Source organism: Gasterosteus aculeatus, chromosome 11 (assembly GCF_964276395.1).
Source record: "Gasterosteus aculeatus chromosome 11, fGasAcu3.hap1.1, whole genome shotgun sequence".
In the NCBI taxonomy this organism is placed as follows: Eukaryota; Metazoa; Chordata; class Actinopteri; order Perciformes; family Gasterosteidae; genus Gasterosteus; species Gasterosteus aculeatus.
In genome coordinates this window covers 1,695,093-1,715,565 of record NC_135699.1, presented here as the reverse complement: position 1 = coordinate 1,715,565, position 20,473 = coordinate 1,695,093, and the positions used below count along the sequence as shown (strand labels likewise).

Here is a 20,473-nt window from a genome sequence, read left to right as displayed (position 1 = left end):
GTGGACCCCGCGACCGGAAAACCGACGTTTGCGGAGATCTCCCTCCATGAATACAGGCCATCCGCGCGTCCTTATAGTCCGCCAACGACGGTTTGTAGAAGTGGTCATATTTACACATTTCTTCCGACAAAAGCTCTTCAATCTGATCACGAATCCCATTCTCGTCGCGTTGTAACTGACTTTGGCTTGCTACCTTTGCATTTTACCACCAGGAGATTTTAATTTGTCGAAGGAGTTCCAATATAGTTGGAGGAAACGGCTCTGACGGCCTAGACCTCGTCCAAAGCCAACCACGTTATACCTCAACGCGAGTATTCTTTAGGTGATTTTGAATCCATTTTTGCCTGTGGTTGATGGAAGAAACAATGGCTGGCCATTTGAATCCGCAGAATCGGTTGTTGCATTAAAGGTATAACGTGGTTGGCTTTGGACGAGGTCTAGACCGTCAGAGCCGTTTCCTCCAACTATATTGGAACTCCTACGACAAATTAAAATCTCCTGGTGGTAAAATGCAAAGGTAGCAGGTCAAAGTCAGTTACAACGCGACGAGAATGGGATTCGAACTTTGTGGACCCCGCGACCGGAAAACCGACGTTTGCGGAGATCTCCCTCCATGAATACAGGCCATCCGCGCGTCCTTATAGTCCGCCAACGACGGTTTGTAGAAGTGGTCATATTTACACATTTCTTCCGACAAAAGCTCTTCAATCTGACCACGAATCCCATTCTCGTCGCGTTGTAACTGACTTTGGCTTGCTACCTTTGCATTTTACCACCAGGAGATTTTAATTTGTCGAAGGAGTTCCAATATAGTTGGAGGAAACGGCTCTGACGGCCTAGACCTCGTCCAAAGCCAACCACGTTATACCTCAACGCGAGTATTCTTTAGGTGATTTTGAATCCATTTTTGCCTGTGGTTGATGGAAGAAACAATGGCTGGCCATTTGAATCCGCAGAATCGGTTGTTGCATTAAAGGTATAACGTGGTTGGCTTTGGACGAGGTCTAGACCGTCAGAGCCGTTTCCTCCAACTATATTGGAACTCCTACGACAAATTGAAATCTCCTGGTGGTGAAATGCAAAGGTAGCAGGTCAAAGTCAGTTACAACGCGACGAGAATGGGATTCGAACTTTTTGGACCCCGCGACCGGAAAACCGACGTTTGCGGAGATCTCCCTCCATGAATGACAGGCCATCCGCGCGTCCTTATAGTCCGCCAACGACGGTTTGTAGAAGTGGTCATATTTACACATTTCTTCCGACAAAAGCTCTTCAATCTGATCACGAATCCCATTCTCGTCGCGTTGTAACTGACTTTGGCTTGCTACCTTTGCATTTTACCACCAGGAGATTTCAATTTGTCGTAGGAGTTCCAATATAGTTGGAGGAAACGGCTCTGACGGTCTAGACCTCGTCCAAAGCCAACCACAAGGTATAAAGTGGTTGGCTCTGTAACTGACTTTGGCTTGCTACCTTTGCATTTTACCACCAGGAGATTTCAATTTGTCGTAGGAGTTCCAATATAGTTGGAGGAAACGGCTCTGACGGCCTAGACCTCGTCCAAAGCCAACCACGTTATACCTCAACGCGAGTATTCTTTAGGTGATTTTGAATCCATTTTTGCCTGTGGTTGATGGAAGAAACAATGGCTGGCCATTTGAATCCGCAGAATCGGTTGTTGCATTAAAGGTATGACGTGGTTGGCTTTGGACGAGGCCTAGACCGTCAGAGCCGTTTCCTCCAACTATATTGGAAATCCTACGACAAATTGAAATCTCCTGGTGGTAAAATGCAAAGGTAGCAGGTCAAAGTCAGTTACAACGCGACGAGAATGGGATTCGAACTTTGTGGACCCCGCGACCGGAAAACCGACGTTTGCGGAGATCTCCCTCCATGAATGACAGGCCATCCGCGCGTCCTTATAGTCCGCCAACGACGGTTTGTAGAAGTGGTCATATTTACACATTTCTTCCGACAAAAGCTCTTCAATCTGATCACGAATCCCATTCTCGTCGCATTGTAACTGACTTTGGCTTGCTACCTTTGCATTTTACCACCAGGAGATTTCAATTTGTCGTAGGAGTTCCAATATAGTTGGAGGAAACGGCTCTGACGGTCTAGACCTCGTCCAAAGCCAACCACGTTATACCTCAACGCGAGTATTCTTTAGGTGATTTTGAATACATTTTTGCCTGTGGTTGATGGAAGAAACAATGGCTGGCCATTTGAATCCGCAGAATCGGTTGTTGCATTAAAGGTATAACGTGGTTGGCTCTGGACGAGGTCTAGACCGTCAGAGCCGTTTCCTCCAACTATATTGGAACTCCTACGACAAATTGAAATCTCCTGGTGGTAAAATGCAAAGGTAGCAAGCCAAAGTGAGTTACAACGCGACGAGAATGGGATTCGAACCCATGCGTGCAGAGCACAATGGATTAGCAGTCCATCGCCTTAACCACTCGGCCACCTCGTCGTGTGGCTTCCAACTTTGCAGGATAGTTAGATAATTGGCAACATTGTAGCATGTTTTCATGGTCCTGGGAGGTTCTAAAAAGCGTTTATATGCAGGGGCCGGCTTATCCCAATTGGACCCAAGCATCTATATAGTGGGGGATTAGCTCAAATGGTAGAGCGCTCGCTTAGCATACGAGAAGTAGCGGGATCGATGCCTGCATCCTCCATTGTTCTTCATTTTCAGGTGAGGACATAACGACGCATGAACTTAAGGCTGCTGCATGCTTGTGCGTCTTAACGCACCGTCGCGTCGACGCGCTCATTTAAATTCATGCATCGCCACTGTTGCTTTTCATTGCGGACACATTTGTCCCGTATTTTCCTCCACAACTTTGTGGACCCCGCGACCGGAAAACCGACGTTTGCGGAGATCTCCCTCCATGAATGACAGGCCATCCGCGCGTCCTTATAGTCCGCCAACGACGGTTTGTAGAAGTGGTCATATTTACACATTTCTTCCGACAAAAGTTCTTCAATCTGATCACGAATCCCATTCTCGTCGCGTTGTAACTGACTTTGGCTTGCTACCTTTGCATTTTACCACCAGGAGATTTCAATTTGTCGAAGGAGTTCCAATATAGTTGGAGGAAACGGCTCTGACGGTCTAGACCTCGTCCAAAGCCAACCACGTTATACCTCAACGCGAGTATTCTTTAGGTGATTTTGAATCCATTTTTGCCTGTGGTTGATGGAAGAAACAATGGCTGGCCATTTGAATCCGCAGAATCGGTTGTTGCATTAAAGGTATGACGTGGTTGGCTTTGGACGAGGCCTAGACCGTCAGAGCCGTTTCCTCCAACTATATTGGAAATCCTACGACAAATTGAAATCTCCTGGTGGTAAAATGCAAAGGTAGCAGGTCAAAGTCAGTTACAACGCGACGAGAATGGGATTCGAACTTTGTGGACCCCGCGACCGGAAAACCGACGTTTGCGGAGATCTCCCTCCATGAATGACAGGCCATCCGCGCGTCCTTATAGTCCGCCAACGACGGTTTGTAGAAGTGGTCATATTTACACATTTCTTCCGACAAAAGCTCTTCAATCTGATCACGAATCCCATTCTCGTCGCATTGTAACTGACTTTGGCTTGCTACCTTTGCATTTTACCACCAGGAGATTTCAATTTGTCGTAGGAGTTCCAATATAGTTGGAGGAAACGGCTCTGACGGTCTAGACCTCGTCCAAAGCCAACCACGTTATACCTCAACGCGAGTATTCTTTAGGTGATTTTGAATCCATTTTTGCCTGTGGTTGATGGAAGAAACAATGGCTGGCCATTTGAATCCGCAGAATCGGTTGTTGCATTAAAGGTATAACGTGGTTGGCTCTGGACGAGGTCTAGACCGTCAGAGCCGTTTCCTCCAACTATATTGGAACTCCTACGACAAATTGAAATCTCCTGGTGGTAAAATGCAAAGGTAGCAAGCCAAAGTGAGTTACAACGCGACGAGAATGGGATTCGAACCCATGCGTGCAGAGCACAATGGATTAGCAGTCCATCGCCTTAACCACTCGGCCACCTCGTCGTGTGGCTTCCAACTTTGCAGGATAGTTAGATAATTGGCAACATTGTAGCATGTTTTCATGGTCCTGGGAGGTTCTAAAAAGCGTTTATATGCAGGGGCCGGCTTATCCCAATTGGACCCAAGCATCTATATAGTGGGGGATTAGCTCAAATGGTAGAGCGCTCGCTTAGCATGCGAGAAGTAGCGGGATCGATGCCTGCATCCTCCAATGTTCTTCATTTTCAGGTGAGGACATAACGACGCATGAACTTAAGGCTGCTGCATGCTTCTGCGTCTTAACGCACCGTCGCGTCGACGCGCTCATTTAAATTCATGCATCGCCACTGTTGCTTTTCATTGCGGACACATTTGTCCCGTATTTTCCTCCACAACTTTGTGGACCCCGCGACCGGAAAACCGACGTTTGCGGAGATCTCCCTCCATGAATGACAGGCCATCCGCGCGTCCTTATAGTCCGCCAACGACGGTTTGTAGAAGTGGTCATATTTACACATTTCTTCCGACAAAAGCTCTTCAATCTGATCACGAATCCCATTCTCGTCGCGTTGTAACTGACTTTGGCTTGCTACCTTTGCATTTTACCACCAGGAGATTTCAATTTGTCGTAGGAGTTCCAATATAGTTGGAGGAAACAGCTCTGACGGCCTAGACCTCGTCCAAAGCCAACCACGTTATACCTCAACGCGAGTATTCTTTAGGTGATTTTGAATCCATTTTTGCCTGTGGTTGATGGAAGAAACAATGGCTGGCCATTTGAATCTGCAGAATCGGTTGTTGCATTAAAGGTATAACGTGGTTGGCTTTGGACGAGGTCTAGACCGTCAGAGCCGTTTCCTCCAACTATATTGGAACTCCTACGACAAATTGAAATCTCCTGGTGGTAAAATGCAAAGGTAGCAGGTCAAAGTCAGTTACAACGCGACGAGAATGGGATTCGAACTTTGTGGACCCCGCGACCGGAAAACCGACGTTTGCGGAGATCTCCCTCCATGAATACAGGCCATCCGCGCGTCCTTATAGTCCGCCAACGACGGTTTGTAGAAGTGGTCATATTTACACATTTCTTCCGACAAAAGCTCTTCAATCTGATCACGAATCCCATTCTCGTCGCGTTGTAACTGACTTTGGCTTGCTACCTTTGCATTTTACCACCAGGAGATTTTAATTTGTCGAAGGAGTTCCAATATAGTTGGAGGAAACGGCTCTGACGGCCTAGACCTCGTCCAAAGCCAACCACGTTATACCTCAACGCGAGTATTCTTTAGGTGATTTTGAATCCATTTTTGCCTGTGGTTGATGGAAGAAACAATGGCTGGCCATTTGAATCCGCAGAATCGGTTGTTGCATTAAAGGTATAACGTGGTTGGCTTTGGACGAGGTCTAGACCGTCAGAGCCGTTTCCTCCAACTATATTGGAACTCCTACGACAAATTAAAATCTCCTGGTGGTAAAATGCAAAGGTAGCAGGTCAAAGTCAGTTACAACGCGACGAGAATGGGATTCGAACTTTGTGGACCCCGCGACCGGAAAACCGACGTTTGCGGAGATCTCCCTCCATGAATACAGGCCATCCGCGCGTCCTTATAGTCCGCCAACGACGGTTTGTAGAAGTGGTCATATTTACACATTTCTTCCGACAAAAGCTCTTCAATCTGATCACGAATCCCATTCTCGTCGCGTTGTAACTGACTTTGGCTTGCTACCTTTGCATTTTACCACCAGGAGATTTCAATTTGTCGTAGGAGTTCCAATATAGTTGGAGGAAACAGCTCTGACGGCCTAGACCTCGTCCAAAGCCAACCACGTTATACCTCAACGCGAGTATTCTTTAGGTGATTTTGAATCCATTTTTGCCTGTGGTTGATGGAAGAAACAATGGCTGGCCATTTGAATCTGCAGAATCGGTTGTTGCATTAAAGGTATAACGTGGTTGGCTTTGGACGAGGTCTAGACCGTCAGAGCCGTTTCCTCCAACTATATTGGAACTCCTACGACAAATTGAAATCTCCTGGTGGTAAAATGCAAAGGTAGCAGGTCAAAGTCAGTTACAACGCGACGAGAATGGGATTCGAACTTTGTGGACCCCGCAACCGGAAAACCGACGTTTGCGGAGATCTCCCTCCATGAATACAGGCCATCCGCGCGTCCTTATAGTCCGCCAACGACGGTTTGTAGAAGTGGTCATATTTACACATTTCTTCCGACAAAAGCTCTTCAATCTGATCACGAATCCCATTCTCGTCGCGTTGTAACTGACTTTGGCTTGCTACCTTTGCATTTTACCACCAGGAGATTTTAATTTGTCGAAGGAGTTCCAATATAGTTGGAGGAAACGGCTCTGACGGCCTAGACCTCGTCCAAAGCCAACCACGTTATACCTTAACGCGAGTATTCTTTAGGTGATTTTGAATCCATTTTTGCCTGTGGTTGATGGAAGAAACAATGGCTGGCCATTTGAATCCGCAGAATCGGTTGTTGCATTAAAGGTATAACGTGGTTGGCTCTGGACGAGGTCTAGACCGTCAGAGCCGTTTCCTCCAACTATATTGGAACTCCTACGACAAATTGAAATCTCCTGGTGGTAAAATGCAAAGGTAGCAAGCCAAAGTGAGTTACAACGCGACGAGAATGGGATTCGAACCCATGCGTGCAGAGCACAATGGATTAGCAGTCCATCGCCTTAACCACTCGGCCACCTCGTCGTGTGGCTTCCAACTTTGCAGGATAGTTAGATAATTGGCAACATTGTAGCATGTTTTCATGGTCCTGGGAGGTTCTAAAAAGCGTTTATATGCAGGGGCCGGCTTATCCCAATTGGACCCAAGCATCTATATAGTGGGGGATTAGCTCAAATGGTAGAGCGCTCGCTTAGCATGCGAGAAGTAGCGGGATCGATGCCTGCATCCTCCATTGTTCTTCATTTTCAGGTGAGGACATAACGACGCATGAACTTAAGGCTGCTGCATGCTTCTGCGTCTTAACGCACCGTCGCGTCGACGCGCTCATTTAAATTCATGCATCGCCACTGTTGCTTTTCATTGCGGACACATTTGTCCCGTATTTTCCTCCACAACTTTGTGGACCCCGCGACCGGAAAACCGACGTTTGCGGAGATCTCCCTCCATGAATGACAGGCCATCCGCGCGTCCTTATAGTCCGCCAACAACGGTTTGTAGAAGTGGTCATATTTACACATTTCTTCCGACAAAAGTTCTTCAATCTGATCACGAATCCCATTCTCGTCGCGTTGTAACTGACTTTGGCTTGCTACCTTTGCATTTTACCACCAGGATATTTCAATTTGTCGAAGGAGTTCCAATATAGTTGGAGGAAACGGCTCTGACGGTCTAGACCTCGTCCAAAGCCAACCACGTTATACCTCAACGCGAGTATTCTTTAGGTGATTTTGAATCCATTTTTGCCTGTGGTTGATGGAAGAAACAATGGCTGGCCATTTGAATCCGCAGAATCGGTTGTTGCATTAAAGGTATAACGTGGTTGGCTCTGGACGAGGTCTAGACCGTCAGAGCCGTTTCCTCCAACTATATTGGAACTCCTACGACAAATTAATATCTCCTGGTGGTAAAATGCAAAGGTAGCAAGTCAAAGTCAGTTACAACGCGACGAGAATGGAATTCGAACTTTGTAGACCCCGCGACCGGAAAACCGACGTTTGCGGAGATCTCCCTCCATGAATGACAGGCCATCCGCGCGTCCTTATAGTCCGCCAACGACGGTTTGTAGAAGTGGTCATATTTACACATTTCTTCCGACAAAAGCTCTTCAATCTGATCACGAATCCCATTCTCGTCGCGTTGTAACTGACTTTGGCTTGCTACCTTTGCATTTTACCACCAGGAGATTTCAATTTGTCGAAGGAGTTCCAATATAGTTGGAGGAAACGGCTCTGACGGTCTAGACCTCGTCCAAAGCCAACCACGTTATACCTCAACGCGAGTATTCTTTAGGTGATTTTGAATCCATTTTTGCCTGTGGTTGATGGAAGAAACAATGGCTGGCCATTTGAATCCGCAGAATCGGTTGTTGCATTAAAGGTATAACGTGGTTGGCTCTGGACGAGGTCTAGACCGTCAGAGCCGTTTCCTCCAACTATATTGGAACTCCTACGACAAATTAATATCTCCTGGTGGTAAAATGCAAAGGTAGCAAGTCAAAGTCAGTTACAACGCGACGAGAATGGAATTCGAACTTTGTAGACCCCGCGACCGGAAAACCGACGTTTGCGGAGATCTCCCTCCATGAATGACAGGCCATCCGCGCGTCCTTATAGTCCGCCAACGACGGTTTGTAGAAGTGGTCATATTTACACATTTCTTCCGACAAAAGCTCTTCAATCTGATCACGAATCCCATTCTCGTCGCGTTGTAACTGACTTTGGCTTGCTACCTTTGCATTTTACCACCAGGAGATTTCAATTTGTCGTAGGAGTTCCAATATAGTTGGAGGAAACGGCTCTGACGGTCTAGACCTCGTCCAAAGCCAACCACGTTATACCTCAACGCGAGTATTCTTTAGGTGATTTTGAATCCATTTTTGCCTGTGGTTGATGGAAGAAACAATGGCTGGCCATTTGAATCCGCAGAATCGGTTGTTGCATTAAAGGTATAACGTGGTTGGCTCTGGACGAGGTCTAGACCGTCAGAGCCGTTTCCTCCAACTATATTGGAACTCCTACGACAAATTGAAATCTCCTGGTGGTAAAATGCAAAGGTAGCAAGCCAAAGTGAGTTACAACGCAACGAGAATGGGATTCGAACCCATGCGTGCAGAGCACAATGGATTAGCAGTCCATCGCCTTAACCACTCGGCCACCTCGTCGTGTGGCTTCCAACTTTGCAGGATAGTTAGATAATTGGCAACATTGTAGCATGTTTTCATGGTCCTGGGAGGTTCTAAAAAGCGTTTATATGCAGGGGCCGGCTTATCCCAATTGGACCCAAGCATCTATATAGTGGGGGATTAGCTCAAATGGTAGAGCGCTCGCTTAGCATGCGAGAAGTAGCGGGATCGATGCCTGCATCCTCCATTGTTCTTCATTTTCAGGTGAGGACATAACGACGCATGAACTTAAGGCTGCTGCATGCTTCTGCGTCTTAACGCACCGTCGCGTCGACGCGCTCATTTAAATTCATGCATCGCCACTGTTGCTTTTCATTGCGGACACATTTGTCCCGTATTTTCCTCCACAACTTTGTGGACCCCGCGACCGGAAAACCGACGTTTGCGGAGATCTCCCTCCATGAATGACAGGCCATCCGCGCGTCCTTATAGTCCGCCAACGACGGTTTGTAGAAGTGGTCATATTTACACATTTCTTCCGACAAAAGTTCTTCAATCTGATCACGAATCCCATTCTCGTCGCGTTGTAACTGACTTTGGCTTGCTACCTTTGCATTTTACCACCAGGAGATTTCAATTTGTCGAAGGAGTTCCAATATAGTTGGAGGAAACGGCTCTGACGGTCTAGACCTCGTCCAAAGCCAACCACGTTATACCTCAACGCGAGTATTCTTTAGGTGATTTTGAATCCATTTTTGCCTGTGGTTGATGGAAGAAACAATGGCTGGCCATTTGAATCCGCAGAATCGGTTGTTGCATTAAAGGTATAACGTGGTTGGCTCTGGACGAGGTCTAGACCGTCAGAGCCGTTTCCTCCAACTATATTGGAACTCCTACGACAAATTAATATCTCCTGGTGGTAAAATGCAAAGGTAGCAAGTCAAAGTCAGTTACAACGCGACGAGAATGGAATTCGAACTTTGTAGACCCCGCGACCGGAAAACCGACGTTTGCGGAGATCTCCCTCCATGAATGACAGGCCATCCGCGCGTCCTTATAGTCCGCCAACGACGGTTTGTAGAAGTGGTCATATTTACACATTTCTTCCGACAAAAGCTCTTCAATCTGATCACGAATCCCATTCTCGTCGCGTTGTAACTGACTTTGGCTTGCTACCTTTGCATTTTACCACCAGGAGATTTCAATTTGTCGAAGGAGTTCCAATATAGTTGGAGGAAACGGCTCTGACGGTCTAGACCTCGTCCAAAGCCAACCACGTTATACCTCAACGCGAGTATTCTTTAGGTGATTTTGAATCCATTTTTGCCTGTGGTTGATGGAAGAAACAATGGCTGGCCATTTGAATCCGCAGAATCGGTTGTTGCATTAAAGGTATGACGTGGTTGGCTTTGGACGAGGCCTAGACCGTCAGAGCCGTTTCCTCCAACTATATTGGAACTCCTACGACAAATTGAAATCTCCTGGTGGTAAAATGCAAAGGTAGCAGGTCAAAGTCAGTTACAACGCGACGAGAATGGGATTCGAACTTTGTGGACCCCGCGACCGGAAAACCGACGTTTGCGGAGATCTCCCTCCATGAATGACAGGCCATCCGCGCGTCCTTATAGTCCGCCAACGACGGTTTGTAGAAGTGGTCATATTTACACATTTCTTCCGACAAAAGCTCTTCAATCTGATCACGAATCCCATTCTCGTCGCATTGTAACTGACTTTGGCTTGCTACCTTTGCATTTTACCACCAGGAGATTTCAATTTGTCGTAGGAGTTCCAATATAGTTGGAGGAAACGGCTCTGACGGTCTAGACCTCGTCCAAAGCCAACCACGTTATACCTCAACGCGAGTATTCTTTAGGTGATTTTGAATCCATTTTTGCCTGTGGTTGATGGAAGAAACAATGGCTGGCCATTTGAATCCGCAGAATCGGTTGTTGCATTAAAGGTATAACGTGGTTGGCTCTGGACGAGGTCTAGACCGTCAGAGCCGTTTCCTCCAACTATATTGGAACTCCTACGACAAATTGAAATCTCCTGGTGGTAAAATGCAAAGGTAGCAAGCCAAAGTGAGTTACAACGCGACGAGAATGGGATTCGAACCCATGCGTGCAGAGCACAATGGATTAGCAGTCCATCGCCTTAACCACTCGGCCACCTCGTCGTGTGGCTTCCAACTTTGCAGGATAGTTAGATAATTGGCAACATTGTAGCATGTTTTCATGGTCCTGGGAGGTTCTAAAAAGCGTTTATATGCAGGGGCCGGCTTATCCCAATTGGACCCAAGCATCTATATAGTGGGGGATTAGCTCAAATGGTAGAGCGCTCGCTTAGCATGCGAGAAGTAGCGGGATCGATGCCTGCATCCTCCAATGTTCTTCATTTTCAGGTGAGGACATAACGACGCATGAACTTAAGGCTGCTGCATGCTTCTGCGTCTTAACGCACCGTCGCGTCGACGCGCTCATTTAAATTCATGCATCGCCACTGTTGCTTTTCATTGCGGACACATTTGTCCCGTATTTTCCTCCACAACTTTGTGGACCCCGCGACCGGAAAACCGACGTTTGCGGAGATCTCCCTCCATGAATGACAGGCCATCCGCGCGTCCTTATAGTCCGCCAACGACGGTTTGTAGAAGTGGTCATATTTACACATTTCTTCCGACAAAAGCTCTTCAATCTGATCACGAATCCCATTCTCGTCGCGTTGTAACTGACTTTGGCTTGCTACCTTTGCATTTTACCACCAGGAGATTTCAATTTGTCGTAGGAGTTCCAATATAGTTGGAGGAAACAGCTCTGACGGCCTAGACCTCGTCCAAAGCCAACCACGTTATACCTCAACGCGAGTATTCTTTAGGTGATTTTGAATCCATTTTTGCCTGTGGTTGATGGAAGAAACAATGGCTGGCCATTTGAATCTGCAGAATCGGTTGTTGCATTAAAGGTATAACGTGGTTGGCTTTGGACGAGGTCTAGACCGTCAGAGCCGTTTCCTCCAACTATATTGGAACTCCTACGACAAATTGAAATCTCCTGGTGGTAAAATGCAAAGGTAGCAGGTCAAAGTCAGTTACAACGCGACGAGAATGGGATTCGAACTTTGTGGACCCCGCGACCGGAAAACCGACGTTTGCGGAGATCTCCCTCCATGAATACAGGCCATCCGCGCGTCCTTATAGTCCGCCAACGACGGTTTGTAGAAGTGGTCATATTTACACATTTCTTCCGACAAAAGCTCTTCAATCTGATCACGAATCCCATTCTCGTCGCGTTGTAACTGACTTTGGCTTGCTACCTTTGCATTTTACCACCAGGAGATTTTAATTTGTCGAAGGAGTTCCAATATAGTTGGAGGAAACGGCTCTGACGGCCTAGACCTCGTCCAAAGCCAACCACGTTATACCTCAACGCGAGTATTCTTTAGGTGATTTTGAATCCATTTTTGCCTGTGGTTGATGGAAGAAACAATGGCTGGCCATTTGAATCCGCAGAATCGGTTGTTGCATTAAAGGTATAACGTGGTTGGCTTTGGACGAGGTCTAGACCGTCAGAGCCGTTTCCTCCAACTATATTGGAACTCCTACGACAAATTAAAATCTCCTGGTGGTAAAATGCAAAGGTAGCAGGTCAAAGTCAGTTACAACGCGACGAGAATGGGATTCGAACTTTGTGGACCCCGCGACCGGAAAACCGACGTTTGCGGAGATCTCCCTCCATGAATACAGGCCATCCGCGCGTCCTTATAGTCCGCCAACGACGGTTTGTAGAAGTGGTCATATTTACACATTTCTTCCGACAAAAGCTCTTCAATCTGATCACGAATCCCATTCTCGTCGCGTTGTAACTGACTTTGGCTTGCTACCTTTGCATTTTACCACCAGGAGATTTCAATTTGTCGTAGGAGTTCCAATATAGTTGGAGGAAACAGCTCTGACGGCCTAGACCTCGTCCAAAGCCAACCACGTTATACCTCAACGCGAGTATTCTTTAGGTGATTTTGAATCCATTTTTGCCTGTGGTTGATGGAAGAAACAATGGCTGGCCATTTGAATCTGCAGAATCGGTTGTTGCATTAAAGGTATAACGTGGTTGGCTTTGGACGAGGTCTAGACCGTCAGAGCCGTTTCCTCCAACTATATTGGAACTCCTACGACAAATTGAAATCTCCTGGTGGTAAAATGCAAAGGTAGCAGGTCAAAGTCAGTTACAACGCGACGAGAATGGGATTCGAACTTTGTGGACCCCGCAACCGGAAAACCGACGTTTGCGGAGATCTCCCTCCATGAATACAGGCCATCCGCGCGTCCTTATAGTCCGCCAACGACGGTTTGTAGAAGTGGTCATATTTACACATTTCTTCCGACAAAAGCTCTTCAATCTGATCACGAATCCCATTCTCGTCGCGTTGTAACTGACTTTGGCTTGCTACCTTTGCATTTTACCACCAGGAGATTTTAATTTGTCGAAGGAGTTCCAATATAGTTGGAGGAAACGGCTCTGACGGCCTAGACCTCGTCCAAAGCCAACCACGTTATACCTTAACGCGAGTATTCTTTAGGTGATTTTGAATCCATTTTTGCCTGTGGTTGATGGAAGAAACAATGGCTGGCCATTTGAATCCGCAGAATCGGTTGTTGCATTAAAGGTATAACGTGGTTGGCTCTGGACGAGGTCTAGACCGTCAGAGCCGTTTCCTCCAACTATATTGGAACTCCTACGACAAATTGAAATCTCCTGGTGGTAAAATGCAAAGGTAGCAAGCCAAAGTGAGTTACAACGCGACGAGAATGGGATTCGAACCCATGCGTGCAGAGCACAATGGATTAGCAGTCCATCGCCTTAACCACTCGGCCACCTCGTCGTGTGGCTTCCAACTTTGCAGGATAGTTAGATAATTGGCAACATTGTAGCATGTTTTCATGGTCCTGGGAGGTTCTAAAAAGCGTTTATATGCAGGGGCCGGCTTATCCCAATTGGACCCAAGCATCTATATAGTGGGGGATTAGCTCAAATGGTAGAGCGCTCGCTTAGCATGCGAGAAGTAGCGGGATCGATGCCTGCATCCTCCATTGTTCTTCATTTTCAGGTGAGGACATAACGACGCATGAACTTAAGGCTGCTGCATGCTTCTGCGTCTTAACGCACCGTCGCGTCGACGCGCTCATTTAAATTCATGCATCGCCACTGTTGCTTTTCATTGCGGACACATTTGTCCCGTATTTTCCTCCACAACTTTGTGGACCCCGCGACCGGAAAACCGACGTTTGCGGAGATCTCCCTCCATGAATGACAGGCCATCCGCGCGTCCTTATAGTCCGCCAACGACGGTTTGTAGAAGTGGTCATATTTACACATTTCTTCCGACAAAAGTTCTTCAATCTGATCACGAATCCCATTCTCGTCGCGTTGTAACTGACTTTGGCTTGCTACCTTTGCATTTTACCACCAGGATATTTCAATTTGTCGAAGGAGTTCCAATATAGTTGGAGGAAACGGCTCTGACGGTCTAGACCTCGTCCAAAGCCAACCACGTTATACCTCAACGCGAGTATTCTTTAGGTGATTTTGAATCCATTTTTGCCTGTGGTTGATGGAAGAAACAATGGCTGGCCATTTGAATCCGCAGAATCGGTTGTTGCATTAAAGGTATAACGTGGTTGGCTCTGGACGAGGTCTAGACCGTCAGAGCCGTTTCCTCCAACTATATTGGAACTCCTACGACAAATTAATATCTCCTGGTGGTAAAATGCAAAGGTAGCAAGTCAAAGTCAGTTACAACGCGACGAGAATGGAATTCGAACTTTGTAGACCCCGCGACCGGAAAACCGACGTTTGCGGAGATCTCCCTCCATGAATGACAGGCCATCCGCGCGTCCTTATAGTCCGCCAACGACGGTTTGTAGAAGTGGTCATATTTACACATTTCTTCCGACAAAAGCTCTTCAATCTGATCACGAATCCCATTCTCGTCGCGTTGTAACTGACTTTGGCTTGCTACCTTTGCATTTTACCACCAGGAGATTTCAATTTGTCGAAGGAGTTCCAATATAGTTGGAGGAAACGGCTCTGACGGTCTAGACCTCGTCCAAAGCCAACCACGTTATACCTCAACGCGAGTATTCTTTAGGTGATTTTGAATCCATTTTTGCCTGTGGTTGATGGAAGAAACAATGGCTGGCCATTTGAATCCGCAGAATCGGTTGTTGCATTAAAGGTATAACGTGGTTGGCTCTGGACGAGGTCTAGACCGTCAGAGCCGTTTCCTCCAACTATATTGGAACTCCTACGACAAATTAATATCTCCTGGTGGTAAAATGCAAAGGTAGCAAGTCAAAGTCAGTTACAACGCGACGAGAATGGAATTCGAACTTTGTAGACCCCGCGACCGGAAAACCGACGTTTGCGGAGATCTCCCTCCATGAATGACAGGCCATCCGCGCGTCCTTATAGTCCGCCAACGACGGTTTGTAGAAGTGGTCATATTTACACATTTCTTCCGACAAAAGCTCTTCAATCTGATCACGAATCCCATTCTCGTCGCGTTGTAACTGACTTTGGCTTGCTACCTTTGCATTTTACCACCAGGAGATTTCAATTTGTCGTAGGAGTTCCAATATAGTTGGAGGAAACGGCTCTGACGGTCTAGACCTCGTCCAAAGCCAACCACGTTATACCTCAACGCGAGTATTCTTTAGGTGATTTTGAATCCATTTTTGCCTGTGGTTGATGGAAGAAACAATGGCTGGCCATTTGAATCCGCAGAATCGGTTGTTGCATTAAAGGTATAACGTGGTTGGCTCTGGACGAGGTCTAGACCGTCAGAGCCGTTTCCTCCAACTATATTGGAACTCCTACGACAAATTGAAATCTCCTGGTGGTAAAATGCAAAGGTAGCAAGCCAAAGTGAGTTACAACGCAACGAGAATGGGATTCGAACCCATGCGTGCAGAGCACAATGGATTAGCAGTCCATCGCCTTAACCACTCGGCCACCTCGTCGTGTGGCTTCCAACTTTGCAGGATAGTTAGATAATTGGCAACATTGTAGCATGTTTTCATGGTCCTGGGAGGTTCTAAAAAGCGTTTATATGCAGGGGCCGGCTTATCCCAATTGGACCCAAGCATCTATATAGTGGGGGATTAGCTCAAATGGTAGAGCGCTCGCTTAGCATGCGAGAAGTAGCGGGATCGATGCCTGCATCCTCCATTGTTCTTCATTTTCAGGTGAGGACATAACGACGCATGAACTTAAGGCTGCTGCATGCTTCTGCGTCTTAACGCACCGTCGCGTCGACGCGCTCATTTAAATTCATGCATCGCCACTGTTGCTTTTCATTGCGGACACATTTGTCCCGTATTTTCCTCCACAACTTTGTGGACCCCGCGACCGGAAAACCGACGTTTGCGGAGATCTCCCTCCATGAATGACAGGCCATCCGCGCGTCCTTATAGTCCGCCAACGACGGTTTGTAGAAGTGGTCATATTTACACATTTCTTCCGACAAAAGCTCTTCAATCTGATCACGAATCCCATTCTCGTCGCGTTGTAACTGACTTTGGCTTGCTACCTTTGCATTTTACCACCAGGAGATTTCAATTTGTCGAAGGAGTTCCAATATAGTTGGAGGAAACGGCTCTGACGGTCTAGACCTCGTCCAAAGCCAACCACGTTATACCTCAACGCGAGTATTCTTTAGGTGATTTTGAATCCATTTTTGCCTGTGGTTGATGGAAGAAACAATGGCTGGCCATTTGAATCCGCAGAATCGGTTGTTGCATTAAAGGTATAACGTGGTTGGCTCTGGACGAGGTCTAGACCGTCAGAGCCGTTTCCTCCAACTATATTGGAACTCCTACGACAAATTAATATCTCCTGGTGGTAAAATGCAAAGGTAGCAAGTCAAAGTCAGTTACAACGCGACGAGAATGGAATTCGAACTTTGTAGACCCCGCGACCGGAAAACCGACGTTTGCGGAGATCTCCCTCCATGAATGACAGGCCATCCGCGCGTCCTTATAGTCCGCCAACGACGGTTTGTAGAAGTGGTCATATTTACACATTTCTTCCGACAAAAGCTCTTCAATCTGATCACGAATCCCATTCTCGTCGCGTTGTAACTGACTTTGGCTTGCTACCTTTGCATTTTACCACCAGGAGATTTCAATTTGTCGAAGGAGTTCCAATATAGTTGGAGGAAACGGCTCTGACGGTCTAGACCTCGTCCAAAGCCAACCACGTTATACCTCAACGCGAGTATTCTTTAGGTGATTTTGAATCCATTTTTGCCTGTGGTTGATGGAAGAAACAATGGCTGGCCATTTGAATCCGCAGAATCGGTTGTTGCATTAAAGGTATGACGTGGTTGGCTTTGGACGAGGCCTAGACCGTCAGAGCCGTTTCCTCCAACTATATTGGAACTCCTACGACAAATTGAAATCTCCTGGTGGTAAAATGCAAAGGTAGCAGGTCAAAGTCAGTTACAACGCGACGAGAATGGGATTCGAACTTTGTGGACCCCGCGACCGGAAAACCGACGTTTGCGGAGATCTCCCTCCATGAATGACAGGCCATCCGCGCGTCCTTATAGTCCGCCAACGACGGTTTGTAGAAGTGGTCATATTTACACATTTCCTCCGACAAAAGCTCTTCAATCTGATCACGAATCCCATTCTCGTCGAGTTGTAACTGACTTTGGCTTGCTACCTTTGCATTTTACCACCAGGAGATTTCAATTTGTCGTAGGAGTTCCAATATAGTTGGAGGAAACGGCTCTGACGGTCTAGACCTCGTCCAAAGCCAACCACGTTATACCTCAACGCGAGTATTCTTTAGGTGATTTTGAATCCATTTTTGCCTGTGGTTGATGGAAGAAACAATGGCTGGCCATTTGAATCCGCAGAATCGGTTGTTGCATTAAAGGTATGACGTGGTTGGCTTTGGACGAGGCCTAGACCGTCAGAGCCGTTTCCTCCAACTATATTGGAACTCCTACGACAAATTGAAATCTCCTGGTGGTAAAATGCAAAGGTAGCAGGTCAAAGTCAGTTACAACGCGACGAGAATGGGATTCGAACTTTGTGGACCCCGCGACCGGAAAACCGACGTTTGCGGAGATCTCCCTCCATGAATGACAGGCCATCCGCGCGTCCTTATAGTCCGCCAACGACGGTTTGTAGAAGTGGTCATATTTACACATTTCCTCCGACAAAAGCTCTTCAATCTGATCACGAATCCCATTCTCGTCGAGTTGTAACTGACTTTGGCTTGCTACCTTTGCATTTTACCACCAGGAGATTTCAATTTGTCGTAGGAGTTCCAATATAGTTGGAGGAAACGGCTCTGACGGTCTAGACCTCGTCCAAAGCCAACCACGTTATACCTCAACGCGAGTATTCTTTAGGTGATTTTGAATCCATTTTTGCCTGTGGTTGATGGAAGAAACAATGGCTGGCCATTTGAATCCGCAGAATCGGTTGTTGCATTAAAGGTATAACGTGGTTGGCTCTGGACGAGGTCTAGACCGTCAGAGCCGTTTCCTCCAACTATATTGGAACTCCTACGACAAATTGAAATCTCCTGGTGGTAAAATGCAAAGGTAGCAAGCCAAAGTGAGTTACAACGCGACGAGAATGGGATTCGAACCCATGCGTGCAGAGCACAATGGATTAGCAGTCCATCGCCTTAACCACTCGGCCACCTCGTCGTGTGGCTTCCAACTTTGCAGGATAGTTAGATAATTGGCAACATTGTAGCATGTTTTCATGGTCCTGGGAGGTTCTAAAAAGCGTTTATATGCAGGGGCCGGCTTATCCCAATTGGACCCAAGCATCTATATAGTGGGGGATTAGCTCAAATGGTAGAGCGCTCGCTTAGCATACGAGAAGTAGCGGGATCGATGCCTGCATCCTCCATTGTTCTTCATTTTCAGGTGAGGACATAACGACGCATGAACTTAAGGCTGCTGCATGCTTGTGCGTCTTAACGCACCGTCGCGTCGACGCGCTCATTTAAATTCATGCATCGCCACTGTTGCTTTTCATTGCGGACACATTTGTCCCGTATTTTCCTCCACAACTTTGTGGACCCCGCGACCGGAAAACCGACGTTTGCGGAGATCTCCCTCCATGAATGACAGGCCATCCGCGCGTCCTTATAGTCCGCCAACGACGGTTTGTAGAAGTGGTCATATTTACACATTTCTTCCGACAAAAGTTCTTCAATCTGATCACGAATCCCATTCTCGTCGCGTTGTAACTGACTTTGGCTTGCTACCTTTGCATTTTACCACCAGGAGATTTCAATTTGTCGAAGGAGTTCCAATATAGTTGGAGGAAACGGCTCTGACGGTCTAGACCTCGTCCAAAGCCAACCACGTTATACCTCAACGCGAGTATTCTTTAGGTGATTTTGAATCCATTTTTGCCTGTGGTTGATGGAAGAAACAATGGCTGGCCATTTGAATCCGCAGAATCGGTTGTTGCATTAAAGGTATAACGTGGTTGGCTCTGGACGAGGTCTAGACCGTCAGAGCCGTTTCCTCCAACTATATTGGAACTCCTACGACAAATTGAAATCTCCTGGTGGTAAAATGCAAAGGTAGCAAGCCAAAGTCAGTTACGACGCGACGAGAATGGGATTCGAACCCATGCGTGCAGAGCACAATGGATTAGCAGTCCATCGCCTTAACCACTCGGCCACCTCGTCGTGTGGCTTCCAACTTTGCAGGATAGTTAGATAATTGGCAACATTGTAGCATGTTTTCATGGTCCTGGGAGGTTCTAAAAAGCGTTTATATGCAGGGGCCGGCTTATCCCAATTGGACCCAAGCATCTATATAGTGGGGGATTAGCTCAAATTGTAGAGCGCTCGCTTAGCATGCGAGAAGTAGCGGGATCGATGCCTGCATCCTCCATTGTTCTTCATTTTCAGGTGGGGACATAACGACGCATGAACTTAAGGCTGCTGCATGCTTCTGCGTCTTAACGCACCGTCGCGTCGACGCGCTCATTTAAATTCATGCATCGCCACTGTTGCTTTTCATTGCGGACACATTTGTCCCGTATTTTCCTCCACAACTTTGTGGACCCCGCGACCGGAAAACCGACGTTTGCGGAGATCTCCCTCCATGAATGACAGGCCATCCGCGCGTCCTTATAGTCCGCCAACGACGGTTTGTAGAAGTGGTCATATTTACACATTTCTTCCGACAAAAGCTCTTCAATCTGATCACGAATCCCATTCTCGTCGCGTTGTAACTGACTTTGGCTTGCTACCTTTGCATTTTACCACCAGGAGATTTCAATTTGTCGAAGGAGTTCCAATATAGTTGGAGGAAACGGCTCTGACGGTCTAGACCTCGTCCAAAGCCAACCACGTTATACCTCAACGCGAGTATTCTTTAGGTGATTTTGAATCCATTTTTGCCTGTGGTTGATGGAAGAAACAATGGCTGGCCATTTGAATCCGCAGAATCGGTTGTTGCATTAAAGGTATAACGTGGTTGGCTTTGGACGAGGTCTAGACCGTCAGAGCCGTTTCCTCCAACTATATTGGAACTCCTACGACAAATTGAAATCTCCTGGTGGTAAAATGCAAAGGTAGCAGGTCAAAGTCA

At 47.0% G+C, this 20,473-nt stretch overlaps 9 non-coding genes across 9 annotated transcripts; all 9 read right to left on the bottom strand.

The window, feature by feature from the left end:
* Positions 1-2,391: 2,391 nt before the first annotated feature.
* On the bottom strand, positions 2,392-2,473 carry trnas-gcu (transfer RNA serine (anticodon GCU)). Its single transcript has one exon. It is a non-coding gene; the product is annotated as a tRNA-Ser (tRNA).
* A 1,487-nt stretch (positions 2,474-3,960) lies between these two features.
* On the bottom strand, positions 3,961-4,042 carry trnas-gcu (transfer RNA serine (anticodon GCU)). Its single transcript has one exon. It is a non-coding gene; the product is annotated as a tRNA-Ser (tRNA).
* Positions 4,043-6,662: 2,620 nt separating this feature from the next.
* trnas-gcu (transfer RNA serine (anticodon GCU)) lies at positions 6,663-6,744 on the bottom strand. Its single transcript has one exon. It is a non-coding gene; the product is annotated as a tRNA-Ser (tRNA).
* Positions 6,745-8,799: 2,055 nt separating this feature from the next.
* Positions 8,800-8,881, bottom strand: trnas-gcu (transfer RNA serine (anticodon GCU)). The gene has a single exon. It is a non-coding gene; the product is annotated as a tRNA-Ser (tRNA).
* Positions 8,882-10,936: 2,055 nt separating this feature from the next.
* On the bottom strand, positions 10,937-11,018 carry trnas-gcu (transfer RNA serine (anticodon GCU)). Its single transcript has one exon. It is a non-coding gene; the product is annotated as a tRNA-Ser (tRNA).
* A 2,620-nt stretch (positions 11,019-13,638) lies between these two features.
* Positions 13,639-13,720, bottom strand: trnas-gcu (transfer RNA serine (anticodon GCU)). Its single transcript has one exon. It is a non-coding gene; the product is annotated as a tRNA-Ser (tRNA).
* A 2,055-nt stretch (positions 13,721-15,775) lies between these two features.
* On the bottom strand, positions 15,776-15,857 carry trnas-gcu (transfer RNA serine (anticodon GCU)). Its single transcript has one exon. It is a non-coding gene; the product is annotated as a tRNA-Ser (tRNA).
* Positions 15,858-18,480: 2,623 nt separating this feature from the next.
* Positions 18,481-18,562, bottom strand: trnas-gcu (transfer RNA serine (anticodon GCU)). Its single transcript has one exon. It is a non-coding gene; the product is annotated as a tRNA-Ser (tRNA).
* A 919-nt stretch (positions 18,563-19,481) lies between these two features.
* Positions 19,482-19,563, bottom strand: trnas-gcu (transfer RNA serine (anticodon GCU)). Its single transcript has one exon. It is a non-coding gene; the product is annotated as a tRNA-Ser (tRNA).
* Positions 19,564-20,473: the final 910 nt, after the last annotated feature.